At 38.3% G+C, this 8,976-nt stretch overlaps 1 long non-coding RNA gene across 1 annotated transcript; it reads right to left on the bottom strand.

The window, feature by feature from the left end:
* Positions 1–380: 380 nt before the first annotated feature.
* LOC147760926 (uncharacterized) lies at positions 381–1,277 on the bottom strand. The gene is made up of 3 exons (XR_015335529.1): positions 1,246–1,277; positions 918–1,038; positions 381–656 (listed from the first exon to the last, which is right to left on the bottom strand). It is a non-coding gene; the product is annotated as an uncharacterized LOC147760926 (long non-coding RNA).
* Positions 1,278–8,976: the final 7,699 nt, after the last annotated feature.

Genomic DNA, 8,976 nt, shown 5'->3' on the forward strand with positions numbered 1-8,976 from the left:
TAATGCAATAGGAATTTTTTGAGACAGATTGATGCTGACGCTCATGCATTTCAACCAAACAAACAATAGTTAGTTCAATTTTTGACTGCGGAAATTTCATATAGGATGAAATAACTGATAACAAATTTAACTAGCAGTTTGTTAGCAACACTAAAAACCAGCTGCGCGTGCCAAACTAGTGAACAAAAGGACAGTTCGCTTCGCGTGGCACGCCTTAGCATGGGTTTAGCCTCTTCAAGCTATAATCCTATCGCCGCAACAAACAATAGGGGCCTTCTGGCCGATGTATCCTGCTGTTAAGGGGACAGATAGGGTTAACTACGTTAAAATCATGTTTTTGAGCTTTTTGTGTGTTTCTATTAATCAAAAAAGTATCTAACGTTGGCTGTAATAATTATTTTGAATTTGCACCGCAAAATGTGTCTTTTGATGAGTTTTTCAACCGGCATGCGCCCCAGTCAGGCTGACAACTAAGCCACGCCTCTGTTGCTAAGGGCCGTTGCCATGAGGGGGGCGGAGCATAGGTAATGAGTTATAAGCCGATTACGTGTGCGATAATAGGTCATAAGTCTTACATCAGCTAAGCAGTGAAGAAGTCGAGTACGCTATGGGGAAGAGAAAAGTTCGTGGCATCCGTCCGGCCCAATGTCTTGCTTCTGTATAAAAAAATTACAAAAAATGAATGTTATAACCAAGTGATAGAAACTGGATAAAGTCAACTTCTAATAAAAATCTTATTTGACCTTTTAAAAGTCAGACTCTGTAAAGAAATAGCCCTACACTATTACAAAATACTTTAACCAACACATTTTACACGTTTGTAATAAAAAGTGAAAAACAACATTTTTGTCCTAATGTTTTGCAAAGGAACTCATACTGAAGATTGCTATATTAAAAATGACGTGTTTTTTTTTTACCTTCAATGCCCTTGCCCAAGAGCTGTAGTGCATGAAACGAATTTTAATATGTGTTTTTCCTTTCATTTTTGCGGCTGTGACTGTATGATCTAATCCTTTTGCGAACTCTTTCCCATCAAACCTAAAAATAAAAGGAAGGTATGATAAATACGACGCACGTGGTACCTCAACACATCAGACTTATTCATAAGATAACTTCATTCAGTGCCCTGTGTGATCTAGTATTAGACGCAATCCACGGTAAAATGCCGACGCAACTTTTACATGCTTCAAAAGATTTGAATAGATACTTTTTTACAATCAACACGTTCGTGGTTTCAAAACTCACCCACACTCAGCCATTTCACTCAAAAGCCTTCTCTCAGCACCCTGAGCTCAGGGTGTCTCTCAGCCACTTTTATCGCTGATTCTTGTGCAGCTGAGCGTCTCCCCTTTATCTTAGCTGGCATTTTGAGAAATACTGCTATGAGATAATCGCTGATCTGACGATTACCAAGTGTCGTGCAAAATAATCCTGCAGCGTTACCCGTCAAAAAAACTCGTGTTAACACAAGTGACGGACACTTGCTCTCGACACAGTTTTATCTGATCACTTTGCCGATAACAAAGAAGGAATCTCTCAGGTAAAATTACTCGATTGCCGAGGAAGAGCCATTGAAACGATCAAATGCAACTTCACACCTCTTAATTGCGGTTAAACGTAATCGCCTTTGTTAGCGCTTCCTTCTACATATCCTTGACACCCTACGGGGCATCACTAGGCTAGGACCCTCTCCAGAGCTGTCAATCAAAGTGGCGGCACGCTTACATGCCTAACGAGTGGTCGGAAAATGTAACAAAAGCACGATTTTCTGCCCCTTCAAAGCACCCAAACAAAATATTTTTAGATGACAATAAGCAATGGTTCCATCTGATCGTATAACCGATAACAGGTAAATTTGCCAGCTAAGCATTTTGACTAATAAGCCCTGTTAACCAACCTGTGAACGTTTTGGCTGTTTTAACAGCTTTCTATATTGACGAGATAAGTGAATCGCTGCCGAGTATATCTCACTATCTGAGCAACCGATCGTTACAAAAGTTGCACCTATTGTTGTTAGGAATGTGGACTACAGCATGATATCAGGGGTTTAAGAGGAAATTGTTTGTTTGAAAGTTATCGCCTTTTAAAGTGAATAACCCATTGAAATATGGGCTGATTTAACGTAAAAGATGATAAAATCAAAAGTAAATAGTTAAAGACAATTCCCTGGTACCGCGCTGTAGTGCTTTCACCCAGCTTTATGAGGCCTTTTGAATCACTTGAATAGCTGTCTTGGTTATAGAGAAAATCCCAATACCGAAAACGGCATTTTTCCCCTCAAATTGGCGCCAGAGCGTCATCCGTTGGACACTGTACTTAATCCCCGTCTTTAATTGGCCTTTTGGGAAGTTTGTTTTAATTTTTTATTAAAACTTACAAGCCCAGGGCTTTGTTTCTATGACTTTGGTCCTTTTACTATAAGTCCCCTTAATTACACCTAGTTACAGCGGATTGTCACGCTTGCGCTGGGCCACAGAAACCGGCGTCATGGGGTTCACTCGTATTAATTATTGTGTTATTCCACCTAAGCTATTGTGTTTGTACGTTCGAATTTTGAAGGGATTTATACGGCCCTCCATTGTTTGTCCGCCCCCTTCTATTCACAAGATAGGGATTAAAACATTTCGAACGTTGTTACACCGGTGTACAACGGAAACAAAATTATTCCGACCACTGTAAGGAGAAATTTGAGCTGACAGTCATAAGATTATGTATGTGTGCATTTATTCCATCTAACGTAAGAAGATTAGATACAATTATAACGTCAGAAAATACAATTGAGGGAGTGTGATAATGATAGGGTCGCTAAACGAATTTGACGGAATATAGTGACTAGTCTAATCCTCTTGTCGCCTGGTTAGGCACGCCTCCTTAGAGTACTTATGTAAACAAAAGGTCTTCCATAGAGAACTATCCTTTTGTTCAACAGCTTCGCGCGTGCAGCGGATTATGTATATAGTGACGCTATACAGCTAACTGCAGTTAAATCTGTGAAAGCTGTTATTTAATTTATTCTGCTGTGTCGGACGTTGTGGGCCAGCCCAATGGTTCATTCACTCATTCTTTTCTGAAGATTGGTGATGCATATTTTGAATGCTTAATTATTTGCCCTCCTTCTTACAAGAGAAAGGAAAAGGGGAGAGAAACAGAGACAGTGTCAAATAAAAAGGGTAAAGAGTAATATAATACATTAATTAAAGGGACTCGCGGTAGGAGAAACGATAGACTGTTTTGCATCAAGGTATGCAATTATAATCCCACATGGCCATCGCATATACGGCCGTAGTTTAAATACATTACTCATAGTTGTATTAAATTACATTATTTTGCTGAATAGACATACATTTTAAAGTTGGTCTTTCAGGAAATCGTTTTGTTTGAAATAACGCAAACGACAGAGGTGAAATCACATATAAATTTATTCTGAAATAAAATGTTTCGCTAGATCGTGTTTACACTCAGCGAAATGCACATAGTGATTATATTCAATGTGTCATCATTTAATTGCTTTCTCGGTTTAATTAATTGACGATAATAATTGCAGTAAGCAGGAAGGAGGAAATGCTGAAGACAAAACAACGCCGTGGGTATGTGTGACTTTCTCCCTTAACATTTTCTATGATGCTGTCAAAGGAAAAATAACCGAGATAGCGATCATTTAAACCGCTGCTGTTTACAGGTGGACTTCTTCGTTTATCATTTAAATGCCCCCTCCCCCAGCAGACCCAACTTGAGGAATGCCATTGTAGCTACAGTACACTGTATATCAAACTCCGGTCCAAGTTATGAACGTTTTTAAATATCGATTACAACATGCTGTACAATGACTGAGTCGTGAAAGGGGTATTGGACTTCTTTACGTTAAAAACAAATTCATTTCGAAATCAAAAGAGCATTTTTTTTGGGGGGGGAGGGGGGGCGTGGGGGGAGGTAAATAGTAACTCATTCCGTAATCCTTCTTGCACATTTATTTAATCGTATCAAAACGTTTGATATACAATGTTCACTAGTGTCATGATTTTGGCGATTTATTAAAACCATATTTGTACAAAATAGGTTAGCATAAGTTAGGCAAAAACCAGTGTGAAGAACAACTCCCTTTTTAAGTGAGGCAAGACAACCTATTCAAACTGATTATAACCTTGATAAAGACACAAGGCAAAGGAGTTATGTAAACTAGCGTGTGAAAACACATTCTTTGTCACTGTTACAAGACAATGGAGGCGACCAAGTGGAGTAATTACAATATACCCTTGTACAGTCAAAGAGAAATTAGTTATGCCAGCTTACTTCGGGTCAGCCCTTAATTTGCTTGTTCGAAAGAAAGAGATAGATGTCGCAACGCGAATCCTTTTAAGGCCGGTGATAGTAAAAGGACCAAAGTCATAGAAACAAAGCCCTGGGCTTATAAGTTTTTATAAAAAATTAAAACAAACTTCCCAAAAGGCCAATTAAAGACGGGGATTAAGTACAGTGTCCAACGGATGACGCTCTGGCGCCAATTTGAGGGGAAAAATGCCGTTTTCGGTATTGGGATTTTCTCTATAACCAAGACAGCTATTCAAGTGATTCAAAAGGCCTCATAAAGCTGGGTGAAAGCACATCAGCGCGGTACCAGGGAATTGTCTTAAACTATTTACTTTTGATTTTATCATCTTTTACGTTAAATTACCCCATATTTCAATGGCTCATTCACTTCAAAAGGCGATATCTTTCAAACAAACAATTTTCTCTTAAACCCCTGATATCATGCTGTAGTCCACATTCCTAACAACAATAGGTGCAACTTTTGTAACGATCGGTTGCTCAGATAGTGAGATATACTTGGCAGCGATTCACTTATCTCGTCAATATAGAAAGCTGTTAAAACAGCCAAAAACGTTCACAGGTTGGTTAACAGGGCTTATTAGTCAAATGCTTAGCTGGCAAATTTACCTGTTATCGGTTATACGATCAGCTGGAACCATTGCTTATTGTCATCTAAAAATATTTTGTTTGGGTGCTTTGAAGGGGCAGAAAATCGTGCTTTTGTTACATTTTCCGACCACTCGTTAGGCATGTAAGCGTGCCGCCATTTTGATTGACAGCTCTGGAGAGGGCCCTAGCCTTGTGATGCCCAGTAGGGTGTCAAGGATATGTAGAAGGAAGCGCTAACAAAGGCGATTACGTTTAACCGCAATTAAGAGGTGTGAAGTTGCATTTGAACGTTTCAATGGCTCTTCCTCGGCAATCGAGTAATTTTACCTGAGAGATTCCTTCTTTGTTATCGGCAAAGTGATCAGATAAAACTGTGTCGAGAGCAAGTGTCCGTCACTTGTGTTGATACGAGTTTTTTGACGGGTAACGCTGCAGGATTATTTTGCACGGCACTTGGTAGTCGTCAGATCAACGGAAAAATCCAGTGATTACTTCAGAGCGGTCTCGCTCAAAATGCCAGCTAAGATAAAGGGGAGACGCTCAGCTGCACAAGATTCAGCGGTAAAAGTGGCTGAGAGAAGGCTTTTGAATAAATATTTTATTTTTACACACATGACACTTAGACCCTATTTGCTTTTTACCTGCTAGCCTTGACTATTCTCGGGGTCTTTTTGTGATTTTCATTTTTGGACACTTGAACTCTTTCTTCCCGCTTGATCAGTGATTTTGAAATTGTTTTTCTCCAAATATCGCAAAATGCAAAGCCGCTAACATGCGTTTTTATTTTTATTGTTTTAATCATGCTGTCAACCTTTGCTTGGATTTCTCTTGTTTGGCCATTCAAATCACAATTTTTCGCGTGTCTCTCAAGCTCCATGATATCATATCTTGGAGAATAAAATTTTATTTTGTCAACATTAGATTTACCTTTTGCAAACGGCGACCAACAATCATTTCCGGTTTCGTAACGTGTCGCAGATACGCTCGACGATATATATCGCAAAAATTAAAGGCTAGGCTAAAAGTATCCTTTTTTAGCTTTTTTTATTTATGTTTTTATCGATTTTTCTTTCATTTGTCAATTAATTTAGACGTTTCGATTAACTCTTTCACCCATTTATTAGGTATACAGAAATCAGTCATCCGACTGAACAAATAGGGCCGGTTTTCCCCAACCGCCACGCATAGGCCTTACTCTCAAAATTTTCCTTCTTTCCTCTGGAAAGGGACTTTTAACACGAACTTTTCTCTTCCCCATAGTGTACTAGCTAGACTTCTTCGCTGCTAAGCTGATGTAAGACTTATGACCTATTACCGCACACGTAATCGGCTTATAACTCATTAACTGTGCTCCGACCCCCTCATGGCAACAGCCCTTAGTAACAGAGGCGTGGCTTAGTTGTCAGCCTGACTGGGGCGCGTGCCGGTTGAAAAACTCATCAAAAGACGCATTTTGCGATGCAAATTCATAAAAATTATTACATCCAACGTTAGATACTTTTTTGATTAATATAAACACACAAAAAACTCAAAAACACGATTTTAAGCGTACTTAACCCTATCACCGACCTTAATAACCCTTCATGGGTTTGTGTAAAAGTGTGAAAGACAGGCAACGATCTCGAGTCGCTGTACATGTTGATATTGTTCGCAATTAATATTGGAGTATACCGCCTACATGTAAACATCAGACAAGGCGTTGAGATCGATAAAAGTGGAGGTTTATCTGAAAAATTAGATGCCATTTTTGTGAAATGACTTATTAAATGATGTGCATGTACCTAACATGTTTAAATTCTTGATTCTTATTATTTGAAACATCTTCATACACGGCCTCATATTTATATTTCTCTCAGGCCATACTCATTTGCTTGTATAACATGGGACTCTAAAGCACAGGGCATTGTGAAAGTTAATTGTCTACAGAGACTTGTTATCCTTCATGTATTTATATAGCGTGGATGAACTAGAAACATGCTTTACTTAGCTTTACTTAAATTGACTTGATGTTAACCTAACACTGGTTTTAAAAGAAGAAATATTAATATGTTCGATGGATTAAATCACCGACACCGTTCTATTTTAACTTGGTCAAATACACGGTAACACAGATAATATTTATAAGTTGTCTGTCGTTCAGCACGCATTATAGGCGAGTAGCCAAACAGTGACGATGATAATCCAAGTAAAATTTAGGCATGTGTTGTTTACAAAATAGATCATGATGAATAAACCTACGCTTTAATAAACAATCACCACACGGTTCTGTTTTTGTCACTTAAAAGCTTTCGTTTAAAGACGCTCAATGATATCAAAAATGATTCGACCCTGTAAAAATGGACCGGTTCAAGGGGCATTTTTTGTTTCAGCTAGGGGGATTTCAGGAAGAGGATTCAGTGTAGGTGTTTCCTCGGATGATAGCAGCATCACACCCTAGGTCTAAGCCAGTTGACTAGAAGCTTTTTGTCCAACCATCCTATTCCTTCTACTAAACTTATTAACTCTAAACCACAAAGGTTTATGCGGTAAAAATATTTAAACTAAATGAGGTGTATTGACAGAGGCACAAGTACAATCCAACGCCAACGTGCAACAGGGGAAAGTCTGTCAGTGTATTACATAATATATGAAAGTGCGGTCAATATTAACAGTGTAAGACATCAGTTAAAGAGGAGGGGGTCTTACTATCTTTTGTTAAACGCGAGTGTTATTATCTCTCGAACAAGCTTAAACCATGCCTTATACAATTACTGTGTCTCCGACTGTCGTGCAGAAACGGCATGTCGAACATATTTTGCTACAGTTACAAACAGGGCAAACTAGCGACTTGTTCTAGATCGCTCTAGTAAGAAAGCATAAGTGCGGCGCCCGGGCAAAACAATCAACTACCCGGTATAACATTCATATCTTAGCGTTTACATATGACGCGCAAAGAGCTAAGTACATATGACGCGCAATGAGCTAAGCAATTAGCCTTAACAAAGTGGTCCGTTTTAAAACAACAACGAGAAAAAAAGAACGCCTTGTCATAGTTATGAGACAAATCGCTTGCAACGTGCAACAAGGGGGATGGCTGACACTGTGGTCACACTACATGTTTATGTACGTTGAATTAACAGTCTTAGACATCGCCCAAAGAGGCAGGACTTACTATAGCCCTCAATCTATTGTTAAACGCGATCATTATCTGTTCTCATGCAACCTTAAACAAAACCTAAGCAATAAGATTGTTAAATCAGATAAGTGATGTAAAATCATATAGGAAATTTACGTTAACGACGGAGACTTTCATTCGCAAAGTTAATGAAACAAGACTGGTCCAAGTTAACTGCCCATATTGAATAAATCTTAGGCTGATAAACCTAAAGCCCTGCTTTACTTTGGTAATAGTTAATTAGTAAGCTAGGTTTATTCACATCACTTATGCTGCAAACAACCCATTTTGAACGCAATCGTCATCGCTCCAGAACAACCTGAAATCATGCCTATACAATATTTGGAGATGCACGTCGAGTAAAAGATTCAACACCTGGGTGCCCAGCACTATTATGAAAAGGAAAAATGACTTGATGTTTCATGCACAATCATCATCGAAAGCCTAATATCATTATGCTTCGTGCGCAGTCGATTTTTATCAGAATAAAAAGTGTGTTTTATACAAGCAAAATCTAACTTTCATTTATAACTGTTACTGAACAGCGAAGAGTTACATACACCCGGTTATAAATTTACAAATGTAATTATGAGGCTAATTTCTCTAATGTGGAATGAAATATTTTGTTGGCTTTCAAATGATAGGACACTCACTTTAATCTTAAAAGAAATTAGTTTATATGCTCGTTCCCCTAACGCGCGTGCAAAAAAGTCCCATCAAATAAACAGATACATATCTGTCTATACTGGCAACTAGTGAAAATCTATCTGTGGCCCTGATAATGGGTAGACTTCACAGCGATTATTAAATCAAAATTTATTTATGAAATTATTTAAAATAATTTATCTTTTATTTAATGATTTATACCATCTAATTTCTATCTATCTTTTTTATTTGATTCTTAA

This window comes from Lingula anatina, chromosome 7, assembly GCF_051362555.1.
Source record: "Lingula anatina isolate TDL-2025a chromosome 7, LinAna3.0, whole genome shotgun sequence".
NCBI lineage: Eukaryota > Metazoa > Brachiopoda > Lingulata > Lingulida > Lingulidae > Lingula > Lingula anatina.